The following is a 15,316-nucleotide window of genomic DNA, read 5'->3' as shown; positions in this document are numbered from 1 at the left end:
CCCACCTCCACTACCTCCACCCCCCCCCAGCACCAAACCTCCTCAAGACAAACAAGCAAGCAAGCAAGCAAACAAACAAAAATCTCAGAAACAAAAAGAAGACTGATACAGCCACTGTAAGAATAAGAGGAAATGGTTATGGTTGAGTAAATAAAATCGTAATACTCTTTCATACTTGGTGTTTAAACCTCTCAGATGCAAAGGGAGACAGACATTTGAGGAATATCTCTTTCTTTAAATTAATCATTTTATTTGTTTACATTTCAAATGTTATCTCCCTTCCTGGTATCCCCTTCATGAACCCCCCATCCCATTCCCCTCCCCCTTTCCTCTAAGAGGGTGCTCACCCACCCATGCCTCACCCTTCTAGCATCTCCCTTCTCTAGGGCATCAAGCCTCCACAGGACTCCCCTCCTACTGATGAGGCAGCCTTTGACTACATATGTAGCTCGAGCCATGGACCTGTCCATGTATACTCTTTGATTGGTGGTTTAGTCTCTGGGAGCTCTGAGGTATCTGATTAATTGAAACTATGGCGTTGCAATCCCCTTCCGTACCTTCAGCCCTTCCCCTAACTCTTCCATTGGGATTCTTGGGCTCAGTCCAATGGTTGGCTATGAGTGCCATCTTAGTCAGATGCTGGTAGAGTCTCTCAGTCAACAGGCACACCAGGGTCCTGTCTACAAGTACATCTTGGCCTCAGCAATAGTATCAGGGTTTGGTGTCTGTGAATGGAACAGATCACATAGTAGTGCAGTCTTTAGATGGCCTTTCCTTTAGCATCTGCTCAATTTTTGTCCCTGCATTTCCTTTAGACAGGGATAACTCTGGGTTAAAAATTTTGAGATGGATGAGTGATCCCTTCCCTCCACTAGGGACCATGCCTAGCTACTAGAGGTTGTCTCTTTAGGTTCTATCTCCTTGCCGTTGGGTTATTTCAGCTAATGTCATCCCCATTAGGTCTTAGGAGCCTCTTGCATCCCTGGTACCTGGGACTTTCTAGTGGTTTCCCAAGTTTACCACCCTCCACTGCTACTTATTTCTATTCATTCTCCTGGCCCTCTGGACTTCTCTCCTGTGTCTTCCCATACCTGATCCTGCCTCCTTTTTTCTCCACCTCCTATCTCCCACCCAAGTCACCCATATCCCTGTACCTCCAGTGATTATTTTGTTTCACCTTCTAAATGGGTTTGAAGCATTCACACTATGGCCTTCCTTTTTGTTAAACTTCATATAGTCTTTGAGTTGTATCTTGAGTATTCTGAGCTTTTGGGCTAATATTCACTTATTAGTGAGTACATACCATTTATGTCCTTTTGGGTCTTGTTTGTTTACTTCACTCAGGATGATATTTTCTAGTTCCATACATTTGCCTACAAAGTTTGTGAAGTCATCATTTTTAATAGCTGAGTAGTATTCCATTGTGTATATGTATCATATTTTCTGTATCATCAATCTTCCATTGAGGGACATCTGCTCAATTATAAATAAGGCTTCTGTGAACATAGTGGAGCATATGTCCTTGTTATATATTGAAGTATCTTCTGGGTATATGCCCAGGAGTGGTATAGCTGGGTCCTCAGGTAATACTATGTCCAGTTTTCGGAAGAACCATCAGACTGATTTCCAGAGTGGTTGTACCAGCTTGCAATCTCACCCACAATGGAGGAGTGTTGATCTTTCTCCACATCCTTGCCAGCATCTACTATCATCTGTGTTATCTTTGTTCTTTCTTTTCCACCTCCTGGTCAGCCCTCTAACAGTTCCTCATCCCATTCCTCCTCCCTCATCTCCAAAAGGATGTCCCTCCACCCCCTCCCTGCCAGGCCTTCCCACTCTCTGGGGCCTCAAGTCTCTTTAAGGTTATGTGTATCTTCTCTCACTGAGGCCAGACCATCTTAGCCATTCTGATTGGTATAAGCTAGAATCTCAGGTTTGTTTTGATTTGCATTCCCCTGATGACTAAGAAAGTTGATCATTTATTTAGATAGTTCTCTGCCATTTGAGATTTCTCAGTTGAGAATTTTTTATTTAGCTCTATACCCTATTTTTAATATGGTTATTTGGTTCTCTGGAATCTAACCTCTTGAGTTTTTTGTATATTTTAGTTATTAGCCCTCTATCAGGTATAGGGTTGGTAAAGATCTTTTCCCAATCTGTAGGTTGCTGTTTTGTTCTATTGACAGTGTCTTTTGCCTCACGGAAGCTTTTCAGTTTCACAAGGTCCAATTTGTCAGTTGTTGATGTTAGAGCCTGAGCCTTTGGTGTTCTGTGCAGGAAAATTTCCCTTGTGCCAGAGTATTCAAGGCTCTTTCCAACTTTCTCTTCTATTAGAGTCAGTATATCTGGTATTATATGGTAGTCATTGATCCACTTGGACTTGAGCTTTGTACAAGGAGATAAGAATGGATTGATTTGCATTCTTGTACATACAGACCACGAGTTAGATCAGCACCATTTGTTGAAAATGCTGTCTTTTTTCCACTGGATGGTTTTGACTTCTTTGTCAAAGATCAAGTGACCATAGGTGCATAGGTGTGTGGGTTTATTTCTTGGTCTTCAGTTGTACTCCATTGATCTACCTGTCTGTCTCTGTACCAATACCATGCAGTTTTTATCATTATTAGTCTGTAGTATGACATGAGGTCAGGCATAGTGATTCCCCTAGAAGTTCTTTTATTGTTGAGAATTGTTTTCTTTATCCTGGGATTTTTGTTATTCCAGAAAAAGATGAGAATTGCTCTTTCTATTTCTGTGAAGAATTGAGTTAGAATTTTAATGAGGATTGCATTTAATCTGTAGATTGCTTTTGCTAAGATGGACATTTTTACTATGTTAATCCTGCTGATCTATGAACATGGGAGATCTCTCCATCTTCTGATGTCTTCTTTGATTTCTTTCTTCAGAGACTTGAAGTTCTTGTCATATAGATCTTTTACTTGCTTGGTTAGAGTCACACCAAGATATTTTATATTATTTGTGACTATTGTGAAGGGTGTCATTTGTCTAATTTCTTTCTCTGCTCGTTTATCCTTTGAATATAAGAAGGCCACTGATTTTTTTTTTTTGAGTTAATTTTGTATCCAACCACTTTGCTGAAGTTGTTTATCAGCTGTAGGAGTTCTCTGGTGGATTTTTTCTTTTTGGGGGGGTCACTTATGTATACTATTATATCATCCACAAATAGTGATATCCTGACTTTCTCCTTTCCAATTTGTATCCACTTGACATCCTTTTGTTGCTTAATTGCTCTGGCTAGAAGTTTGAGTACTGTGTTGAATAGATGGGGGAGAGTGGGCAGCCTTATCTTGTCCCAGATATTAGTGAAATTGCTTCAAGTTTCTCTCCACTTAGTTTGATGTTGGTTATTGGTTTGCTATATATTGCTTTTATTATATTTATGTATGGAACTTGAATTCCTGATTTCTCCAATACTTTTAACGTGAAAGGGTGCTGTATTTTGTCAAAGGATTTTTCAGCATCTAATGATATTCTCATTTTGGTTTTTTTTTGAGTTTGTTTATATAGTAGATTGCATTGGTAGATTTTTGTATATTGAACCATCCCTGTATCCCTGGGATGAAGTCTACTTAATCATGGTGAATGATTGTTTTGATGTGTTCCTGGATTTGGTTTGTGAGAATTTTATTGAGTATTTTGGCATCAATATTTATAAGGGAGATTGGTCTGAAGTTCTCTTCCTTTGTTGGGTCTTTGTGTGGTTTAGGTATCAGTGTAACTGTGGCTTCATAGAGTGTATTGGGTAGTGTTCCTTCTGTTTCTATTTCATGAAATAGTTTGAGAAGTATTGGGATTAGGTCTTCTTTGAATGTCTGATAGAATTTTACACTAAAGCCATCTGGTCTTGGGCTTTTTTGGGGGGGGGGTTGGGAGACTTTTAATGACTGCTTCTATTTCTTTAGGAGTTATGAGACTATTTAGATGCTTTATCTGATCCTGATTTAACCTTGGTACCTAGTATATGTCTAGAAAAGCATTCATTTCTCCTACACTTTCCAGATTTGTTGTAGGTTCTCTTATTTTTTAATTTCTTCAGTTTCTGTTGTTATGTCTCCATTTTCATTTCTGATTTTGTTAATTTGGATACTGTCTCTGAGCCCTCTTGTTAGTTTGGCTAAAGCTTTATCTATCTTGTTAATTTTCTCAAAGAACCAGCTCCTGTTTTTGTTGATTCTTTGTATAGTTCTCTCTGTTTCTACTTGGTTGATCTCAGCCCTGAGTTTGATTATTTCCTGCCATCTAAGCTTCTTGGGTGTGTTTGCTTCTTTCTGTTCTAGAGCTTTCAAATATGTTGTTAAGTTGTAGTGTAGGATCTCTCCAATTACTTTATTAAGGTACTTAGTACTATGAACTTTCCTCTTAGCACTGCTTTCATTGTGTCCCATAAGTTTTGGTGTGCTTTGCCTTAATTTTTATTAAATTGTAGAAAGTCTTTAATTTCTTTCTTTATTTCTTTCCTGACCAAGTTATAATTGAATAGAAAGTTTTTCAGTTTCCATGAGTATGTAGGCTTTCTGTTATTGAAGACCAGCCTTTGTCCGTGGTGCTCTGATAGAATGCATGGGATTATTTCAATCTTCTTGTATCCTTTTGAGGCCTGTTTTTTGTGTGATTATATGGTCAAATTTGAAGAAAGTACCCTGAGGTGCTGAAGTTTATTTATTTTTTTTGTTTTAGGGTGAAATGTTCTGTAGATATCTGTTAAATCCATTTGGTTCATAACCTCTGTTAATTTTATTATGTCTCTGTTTAGATTTTTTTTTAATTTGCCGTTTTATTTAGAGTCTTAAAAAAAGCCAGAGTTAAAAATGAAAAGGCTGAAGGAAAACAAACCAATTCCCAATAATGAACTCAGTGTGAGTCTTTCTTCCAGGCACACCCAGAAGAGTGTAGCCATATACTCTTTTACTAAGTGGCTTTCAGCAGGACCCACAGGCATGATCCACTGTCCAGGTTGTACAATCCCACACATCCATTCCCTCTGTGTGCTAAGAGCTGCAGCTTGTCTGACCCACACACCACAGTTCAGTCAGGGAGTGGTCACGCAGTGGTGCACGAGGGCAGTTCCTGGGCAGAGCAAACGATCGAGGTGGAGCACATAGTGGTTCAGAAACTACAGACCTTGGTGACTTCTTCAGCAATCACGGCCAACACTTGGCTAAGAGATCTGAGCAGGAACTAGGGCAAAGAGGGGTGCTGAGTGCCACAGAGGCTGTCCTGTTGCTGAGAGGGAGGGAAAAACCAAAGGGCTACTAGGCATTTTATAAAAGGATGACACACTGCCACTGTGGCCTGTCCAGGTGTAGATAAATTCTCCTGATTTGACTAAGAGTTCATAGGTGTGAGCCCCAAAGTAGTCTTTTTGAGCCTGGATGAGGCTCGCTGGCAGCATCTAATGTCTGAACCCATCATACAAGGAGAGGGCAGTAGTGAAGCAGGGCATGGGAATGCCTGCTTGCACCCCAGTGCTGATCACCTGTCGCCAGGAGTCCTGACAGTTGTCAACTACTGACTTAAAGAAGTCATCTCTGAAGAAGGCTCTGAAGTTCCGGGTTTTGCACAAACACATCTTTAATTTTTCTCAGGAAAGCATTTTGGATGATGCAGTCCCCTCACCACATCAGGGCAATGCCGCCATAATTGAGGGTCCAGCCAAACTCAGTGGCTGCTTGTCTGAGCAGCACAAAGCCCTGAGTTTAGGAGATGATCTTGGAAGCATAGAGGGCCTTATGGATATCCGCCCAGAATGACTTCTTACTGCCTTCTGGCTGGAACAACTTGGGACTCTTCAGCTTTCTGTTGGCCTGAGCTTGCTCCTTCTTCAGAAAGGACATGCACCGAGCAAAGACAGCTTCTCCAAAGAGGATGACTGGCATGCAGTTCTCCAGCCCCAAGATGGCGGTCCACTTCCCAGTGCCCGTCTGTCCAGCTTTGTTCCTGGCCTTTGTTAACAGCTCTTTGCCATCAGTGTCCCGGAACTTGAGAATATTAGCAGTGATTTCAATCAGGAACGGGTCAAGCTCTGTTTTGTTCCATTCTTCAAATGCCTGAGCCATCTCCTTATGCCACATGCCCAGAACATCCCTCATCAAGTGGTAAGCCTTGGAGTTCGGCTGCATGTCGCCATACACTATCCGGTTGTGCACCATCTTCACAAAGTGCCATGCCCCCTTGTCTCCCACCCAGACACAGCAGGGTTCTCTGGTCCTACTTTTGCAGCGATGGCTTGAAAGGTAGTCTTGATGTTGGGGCCAAGCCTCTTTTTCCCTACTGGCATGAGTGATGGCCCATACCGAGCCCCTTCCTCACCACCACTGACTCCTCTCCTCACAAACAAGATGACCGTGGCCTTGAGGTCCTGGGATTTTCTTGTTGTATCCCGGTATTCAGAATTTCTTTCTTCAATGATGATGTCCAGTGTCCTAGTACTAGTACTAGGGTACTAGTTTCTCGATAAAATCATTCACAGCTTGTCCAACCTTCACACACAGTGTGATCCAGAGCTGCTTCTTCAGCTTGGAAATCATGTTATTTAAGGGCACTTTGGTTCCCTTCTCCTCATTGGCCAAGAAGTCATCGACTTTAGAGACAGTCCTATTGAAAGTACAGTCCACAAATCCACGATTATTCATGTTCAAAATTAAGTTCTGGTCCATGATAGCCAGTCCAATCAATGTAATGTCAGCTTGGCCGATGGCAGAGGTAGACAGAGCAGAGACAAGGAGGGAGAAACACGAAGGACTGAGTGCTGCAAGTGCCTCTGTTTGGTTTCTATTTTCATGACATGTCCATTGGTGAGAGTGGGGTGTTGAAGTCTCCCACTATTATGTGTGAGATGCAATGTGTGTTTTGAGCTTTAGTAATGTTTCTGATTACAAATGTGGGTTCCCTAGCATTTGGGACATAGATGTTCAGAATTGAGATTTCATCTTGGATTTTTCTTTTGATGAGTATGCAGTGTCTACCCCCTCTTCTGATAACTTTTTGTTTAAAGTCTATTTTATTGGATATTAGAATGACTATTCTAGCTTTTTTAGGGGACAGGTTGCTTGGAAAATTTTTCCAGCCTTTCTGTCTGAGGCAGCATCTGTCTTTGTCACTGATGTATTTTTCCTGTATGCAACAAAATGCTGGATCCTGTTTACATATACAGTCTGTTAACCTATGTCTTATTAGGGAATCAAGTTCATTGATGTTGAGAGATATTAAAGATCAATGATTGTTGATTCCTGTTATTTCTGTTGTTACTGGTGGTATTGCATTTGTTTGGTTCTCTTTTTTTCGGTTTAATGTGAGATGATTAATTTCTTGGTTTTTGGTAGGTATAGTTTCCCTACTTGTGTTGGAGTTTTCCTTCTATTATCATCTGTAGGGCTGGATTAGTGGACTGATACTGTTTAAATTTGGTTTTGTCATCTATGGTGATTGAGAGTTTTGCTTGATATAGTAGCCAGGGTTGGCATTTGTGTTCTCTTAGAGTCTGTATGACATTTGTCCAAGATCTTCTGGCTTTTAGCATCTTTGTTGAGAAGTCTGATAGGTCTGCTTTTATATATTACTTGGCCTTTTTCCCTTACTACTTTTAATATTTTTCTTTTTTCTATACATTTATTGCTTTGATTATTATGTGATGGGAGGAATTTCTTTTCTAGTCGAATTTATTTGGTGTTCTGCAAGCTTCTTGTATGTTTATGTCCATTTCTTTCTTTAGGTTACCGAAGCTTTCTTCTATGATTTTGTTAAAGATGTTTCCTGGCTCTTTGCATTGGGAATCTTCCCTCTCTCTCTTCTATTCCCATTATTGTTAGGTTTGGACTTTTCATCCTGTCCTTATTTCCAGAATGTTTTAGGTTAGGGGCTTTTTATACTTTGTATTTTCTTTTACTGTTGTGTCAATATCTTCTATGGTATTGCCTAAGCCTGAGATTATCTTCTCTATTTCTTTTATTCTGTTGGTGGTGCTTGCATCTGTAACTCTTGATCTATTTCCTAGCCTTTCCATATCCAGAGCTGCCTCCTTTTGTGATTTCTTTATTGCTTCTATTTCCATTTTCAGATCCTGGATAGTTTTGTTCAATTCCTTCCCCTGTTTGATTTTGTTTTCCTGTATTTCTTTAAGAGATTTATGTGTTTCCTCTTTAAGAGCTTCTACCTATTTACCTGTATTCACCTATATTTATTTAAGCGAGTCATTTATGTCCTCCTTAAGGTCCTCTATCATCATAATGAGTTGGGATTTTAGGTTGGAGTCTTGCTTTCAGATGTGTTAGGGTAGCCAGGGCTTGCTATGTTGGGAGAAGTGGGTTCTGATGGAATCAAGTGGCATTGGTTTCTCTTGCATATGTTCTTTCCCTTGCCTCTTGCCATCTGGTTATCTCAGGTCTTAACTGGCCTTGCTATCTCTGACTGGATCCTGTCCCTCCTGTGAGCTTGTGAGCCTGATTGTGACAGAGCTCCTAGGAATCAAGGTTCCCCCCCCATGTGTGTGTGTGTGTGTGTGTGTGTGTGTGTGTGTTTGTGTGTTTGGGGGGTGAGTTGGAGCACTGGCTCTGACCTGGGATGAGTTGTGGGCCAGAAAGAAGATGTGTCTCTGGTAGGGCAGCATGGATAGGGCCCGCCTCTGCTGGGCCCCTTGAGGGTCCCAGTTAGGCCAGGTATTGAGGCAGGGGTAGTGTCTTCCCTGTGAGCATGGTTATGTCGGAGCACCTAGAAGTCAAGCTATCTCTGGTTGTGGAAGGTGGTCTGGAGTGCCAGCTCTGCCCTGGCCTGAGTTGTGGTGAGGAATCACTTTCAAAGCCCAGTGCTGATTAAGAACTACAGGTTACCTCACTAAGGACAATATTTTCTAGTTCTATCCATTTGCCTGAGAATTTCATGAAGTCATTGTTTTTAATAGCTGAGTAGACCTGGCATGTGCCCACTGATAAGTGGGTATTAGGAAAAAAGCTCAGAATACCCAAGATACAACTCACAGACCACATGAAGCTCAAGAAGAAGGAAGACCAAAGTGTGGATGCTTCAGTCCTACTTAGAAGGAGAAACAAAATAATTAGAGGAGGTAGAGGGAGGGAGGTACGTCAGAGGGAGAGAGGAGGGGGAGGGGAAAGGGAGGCAAGAGACAGGTGGGGGAGAAGCACAGAGGGTATTGAATGGAGGTGTGTAGCAGTTGGGGATGGGGAACTAGGGGTAGCCACTAGAAAGTCTCAGATGCCAGGAAAGCAAGAGGTTCCCAGGACCTAACAGGGAGGACATTAGCCAGAATACACAACAGAGGGGAGACAGAACCTGTAGAGACCATATCCAGCCATTAGGCATGACCTGTGGTTGAGTGATGGGGCCACCCACCCATCTCAAAAATATTAACCCAGAATTGCTCCTGTCTAAAGAAAATGCAGGGACAAAGAATGGAGCAGGGGCATCCAGAGACTGGCCCACCTAGGCATCCATCCCATCTACAGACACCAAACCCAGACACTATTGCTGATGTGAAGAAGCACTGTTGACAGGAGCCTGGTATAGCTGTTCCCTGAAAGGCTCTGTGAAAGCCTGACCAATACAAAAGCAAATGCTTACAGTCAACCATCTGACAGAGCATGGGGACCCCAATGGAGGAGTCAGGGGAAGGACTGAAGGAGCTGAAAGGGTTTGCAACCCCATAGGAAGAACAATGATATCAACCAACTAGACCCTCCAGAGCTCCCAGGGACTAAACCACCAACCAAAGAGTACACATGGATGGACCCATGGCTCCAGCTGCATATGTAGCAGAGGATGACCTTATCTGGCCTCAATGAGAGGGAGGCCCTTGGTCCAGTGGAGGCTTGATGATCAATCATAGGGAATGCTATGTTGATGAGGCAGGAATGGATCGGTAGGTGCGGGAGCACCCTCACAGAAGCAGGGGGGAGAGGGGATGGGCTAGGGGGTTTGTGGAGGGGAAACCAGGAAGGGGGATAACATTTGAAATGTAAATAAATAAAATAACCAAAAAGAAGGTAGGAAAAAAAGAGCTACAGGTTAGGAGAGCTAGTAGCAGGTTTAGGAATAATCTTGTCTTGTCTAGTCCTCCTTTATTTGCAAGCAGTGAGGGTTAGAAATAGTAGTAAGTTAGTTGGGCAAAGAGTATGAAAACAGAAGAAATTGATATAGAAATAGATTAAATATTAAAACAGATTTGATCTTATTAGAAATATCAAGAGTTATAATAAATGTCCATATCAAAGGTTCTGAATCGTTAGTGGTAAGACTATTTTTAAATGGCTCCTTCCTTATCTCCCTCTTTCCTCCCATTCTACAGTTTCTTTCCTTTTTGTGTGTGATGACTACCTGAGGCTCATGTCCATAGTAACTCCAATTCTCAGATTTCTGAAGTAACTATAATGAGCTCACAGAGGCCATTTGAATAAGAATAGCACAGACCCTTTCCATCATACTCCAGGTTGTCAGCCACAGGAACATCACACACACTGTCTTATACCTAGAGAAGGAAATGGGACGAGGTGGCAGACCTCATCTAAAAATGTCAGTTTCCCAAAAGAAATGCAATTTTAAATGAAAGATACCAGAGTCTCGTAAGAAACAATTGCTTGTAAGAATAAATTACCAGAAATGAATGATCACAAGAAAAAAAGAGATATAGAAAGTTAGCCTTCTTTATAGCAGGTCCGTGAATTCTGAACATTAATTTAGTAGCCATATCTCTGTTCACGTGCATCATCCTTCCACCCAAATCTTTTGAGTGGTACGTCTCACTTTAGAGTCAATACGGGGTTCTGAGTTGGTTACTCATCTGCTTTGCTCTGTATCCATGAAAAAGGAACAGTAATCATCATTTCTTAACTGAGTATCTTATATGTATGTCATGTGACACTGTCCCTGTGGCCCATGTTCTGGATCCACAAGAAATTTAGACAATATTAGTAAAACTTCAGAGAAAGTTAAGGGACCTGAACAACGGATGGAGAATTATTTCAGAATCAGCAACAGCGGTTTGAAGGAGGACTGCTCATCAGAATCCAGCTACATATCTAGCTAAAGAAAGATCATTTGGTAAAGGAGAGAAATGACTGCTAGCTTGTGATCTTGAACAGAGCGAAACAGGTAGCATGCTCCATTCCTAGACTCTTCTTACTTTCTGGTTCCTTACTAATAATATCTGTCAGTCAGCTGAACTGGGTACAGAAGAAGATAATAGGGCTTAGGTGACGGAGTCCTTAGAAGTCACCTACACGGACACCAAGCAGGATGGAGAGGGGATGTCTATGAGGACAGATGGAGAATATTCAGAATAACTTCTATACATACACTTTGAGTAGAATCATTTGGAATTTAGGTTCTGTCATATATACTCTATATGAGTAAGCAGAATATTTTATTTTTTCTGTAAATTATTTCTTTCTTGTGGATAATGATGGTATTAATAATTTATATCTCAAGTTATTTTTAGGGTTGGGGTGATAATGCATGTAGAAAATTCATCATAGAAACAGACATAGCATCTGTTTAACAGACATTATTATTTGATTTTCCTGGACATTTTGTCTGCAGAAGGACAATGCCATGTGATTTCAGGTTACTTCAGAGAAACACTTAGGGCTCATATGCAGGGGGATTCCTTTTTAGGGAAGCCCTGATGAAAAGGAAAATCTACTTTATATAGCATTGGCCTCACAGTTTATCTCACCCTTGTCACAAGCCTGTTACCATCTTCTTGAAATCTTCAAAAAAAAAAAATAGATTAGCTGCATTGACTAATTATTGATTAAGCAAAGTATACACTTTCTAATAGGAAGCCTTTTTAATTGGTTTATGTTAGAACCCCAAAGCTGCATAAATGTTCTAAGGTTGGGTTATGGTGATAGAAAAGTTACTGAACCCTTCATGTAATCTTGAAATGAAAACTGATCTCCACTACTATTTGATGTTTTCCATACTGTGGTGTGCTGCTTGACTCCCCTGTTTCCCTTTCAAGATGATACATCTAATCCCCCAGCTTCTGAAAGTGTTGGTGGTTGTCGGCTTCTAGTGTCTTCTTCTTTGGAAACTGACCTTGGCTAAAGAGAGACATCTCATCTTTCAGTGGCTGACCATCCTTTATGAAAATCTGGCTTCCTTGCTTCTGTTTGAAACCTCTCTAAAGGTTCACAGAAGCTCCTTGTCCTCTGTTGGATGACCTACTTTTCTGGCTGCCTAGCAATTGGCTCTTCTTCCTCCCATATGCGTACTCTAGTAATACATTTCAACAGATTTTCCTAGAAGGCTTCATCTTGTAGTCTATTCCAAGAGCCATGCTTCTGGCAAACACTGGCCCCAAGAATCAGTACTTATAAACCTCCCTTCCAGCTAATATATTACTCTGAACATTTACCAAACATTTATCGAGATAAGACATAATTTAATAGGACTTTGTGTGTAGGGTGATAAGTTTTTTGCAGAGGTCATGATTGAAGCCTCTAGCACCAATAATGTGCATGATCAGATAAGATTGGATGCAGACACTTTTTCCCCCTCCTAATCTATGTCTGACCCACACCACATTCTCCATCAGAGAATGTCTCTTTCTCAGATAGAATAGAACTACGTTTTATTTTCACTGTGGTTGGGCTCCCACAAAAGAATGTTCCTTGGAACCAATTTTGCTTGGCATTTTCACCATGGAATCAAATATCCTGATGAACTGGCCCATAGGCACTAAAGCTCCATCTGTACCTTTTAAATGAATCTTGGACTTTGTGCCACATTTTATAGTGTCACTGTATGCTAAGATAGAAATGTCCACCAGAGTAACTCTCAAGATGGCAGTGCTGTTGCCTTATGGCTTGATGTGACTCTATTTAATTTTTTCTAATAGATAGGTGCTCAGTATATTGTATTATTAAAATATACATTAAAACTTTTGTATCAAGGGTCAGCGACTTTTTGGGAACCTACAGTTGTTGAAGGCATTGGGTTGCTTTTGTCCAGCTAGGGGACAAGGGAGAGTACTTCAGCTTTACCAGCTGGTTGTAGCAGGTGTACCAGTAAGACAACTGCCCATGGTGAATACTTGAGAGTACAAGCTATGGGCCTTCCTTTAATGGTTCTAACTACATTGTAGTCCTGGCTTTTATAACAATCTGCCGGGCTTTCAGGGAAGGTTCATACACAAGTAACCAATGAAGCTATGTCCTGTGGCTAGAACTTATTCATTCTCTGATGATTCCAATAGGACACCTGTGCTCATATCAAGCTCCTATTTTTAATTTTAAGGCTGACATCTGAAGCCAAGTTAGAAGATGCTGTCAGGTGTGTGTATGTGTGTTACTATAAAGTGTCAATTACTGTGTGCTTCTTGGGAGCTCAGGTCTCAAAAGTATGGAAGTTTCACTGGTTTGGTCCAAGAATGAAGGCACTGAAATAATCTGAAAGAGGATGAGGTTAGTTCAGGGAGGCAGACAGGTGAGCTCTGCATGGTAGACTGAGGATGACATTTCCAAGTGGAGGAAGGAAGGTCTACCTGCAAATCTCAATTGTCATCCTTAACAAAAACAAAGAAGAAATCCTGTGACATCTGTAAGACATTTAGGGCTTTTCTCTCTGTCCAGTTATAAACATTGGCCTGTTATCTCCTTAAAGTTTTGGTGAAATACAGATATGAACATTCATATTTTAGAAAGAGTATATAAGATATTTTTAATGTAGTATTTACTTTATTCTTTGAGAATTTCATATATGCATACTGTCTTTTGATAGTTTTGACCCTCACGCTCTCCTACACTTTCTTCTTGATAACCCTTCTCAACATTCTTCTTCCAATTTCATGTCTTCTATTAAATTTTTTAACAACTAACTGAGTTCAATTAATACTCCCTAACTTTAGGTATGGCTCTACTCTCTGGAGCACAGTCAATTTACCAGAGACCAGAACCCTAAAGAAAACCAACTCTTCCCTCCCCTACCTGCCATTAACTTCCAGTACTTCCTCAACTAGGGATGGGGGAACCTGTGACCATCTCTCACCCTTGTTTGAATGTAGACTATCTTGATCTTGTGTAGGTCATATGCAGATAACTGCAGCTGTCATGAGTTCATGAATACATTGGTCTTATCAAGTCCAGAAGAGACTGTTTTTAGTCTGGTCCTTCCCAACCTTTGGAATTCCATAGACTACTTTGACCAGTTATGTATCTCTGTATTAACCATCCTCTACTGCATAAATGTGCTTCTTCTATGAAAACTGAAAGCTGTATTAATCTCTGAGTATAAAAATACATGTTTAGAAGGTAGTTCTATAAAATGTCAGTTTAGGAAAATAGTAACTATAGATTTACCTCTAGAATCTATGAGCTCCCAAATAATAGGATCTTGGATGAAATTTCAGTAGTAGACATGAACTTCTCTTCTGTTCTGGGCCATAAATCTAATCAGAAAAGAGTTGGTTACCCATTACATTTATGTTACCATTACATCAATGGACATATTTTGCTAGAATGGCCATTACTGTAGCTGGCATGGTTCAAAGCTGGATAAGAGTTTTAATCACCTTTATTCCCTAGTGACCTGTACAGCACCTCCCAGTGTTATGAAAGCTCACCAGTACAAGGAAGTTTCCTGGTTAATAGCAGGTTGATGCCTCCATGTCACATAACTGAAGTATGTGGTATCTTCAGAAATAGGGTCTTACCATCAAGTTCTGGTGGACAAAAAAGAGAAATAAAAATAGCCTTCATTGTTGTAGGGGACTATTATCAACTATCATTGTAGTCTCCTTCTACATGGCACTCTGCCCCAGCTGGGTCTTTTGTTATTAGTACCTGCAACTTGGCTAGGTCCTCATGGTTTGTTTCTGCCTGGGAATCTAGTGTACTGGCAGACTACAAATGTCTCTGTCTCCTAACAAGGACTATGTTGGACTGTGGAACCCAGAAGAAGATGAATTTAAGGTGAGGATTTTATTGGGAGCTGAAATATGCAGTTGTTCAGGGTCTATGCTTTAGAAGAAGCAAAATTAGCTTACTGTAGAATGTGTTGGAGGAACAAGTTTAGAATATAGAGACACTGTATCAGAAAGCAACAGTAGTCTCTAGTGAAAACTGTTTGGATGGAACAGCTATGATTTTTTTCCTAGATCACTGAATGGCTATTCCTTTATGCTACTCAATGGTGTCCCATTTTTTGTGGGGATTCCAACAAATCAAAGGGAAGTATTCCACATATGGCACTGGGCTTTTTAAAGAACATCATTCTCCAAGTACAGTGACTAATCAAAGCTCTCTCTCTCTCTCTCTCTCTCTCTCTCTCTCTCTCTCTCTCTCTC

The 15,316-nt window shown here is 40.8% G+C and overlaps 1 pseudogene; it reads right to left on the bottom strand.

Moving 5' to 3' along the window:
* Positions 1 to 5,179: 5,179 nt before the first annotated feature.
* LOC114620717 lies at positions 5,180 to 6,710 on the bottom strand (annotated as a pseudogene).
* Positions 6,711 to 15,316: the final 8,606 nt, after the last annotated feature.

This window comes from Grammomys surdaster, unplaced genomic scaffold, assembly GCF_004785775.1.
Source record: "Grammomys surdaster isolate TR1022 unplaced genomic scaffold, NIH_TR_1.0 170, whole genome shotgun sequence".
Classification (NCBI taxonomy): Eukaryota; Metazoa; Chordata; class Mammalia; order Rodentia; family Muridae; genus Grammomys; species Grammomys surdaster.
Note: the sequence above shows the minus strand (reverse complement) of the source record. Positions and strands in the feature narration are given on the sequence as shown.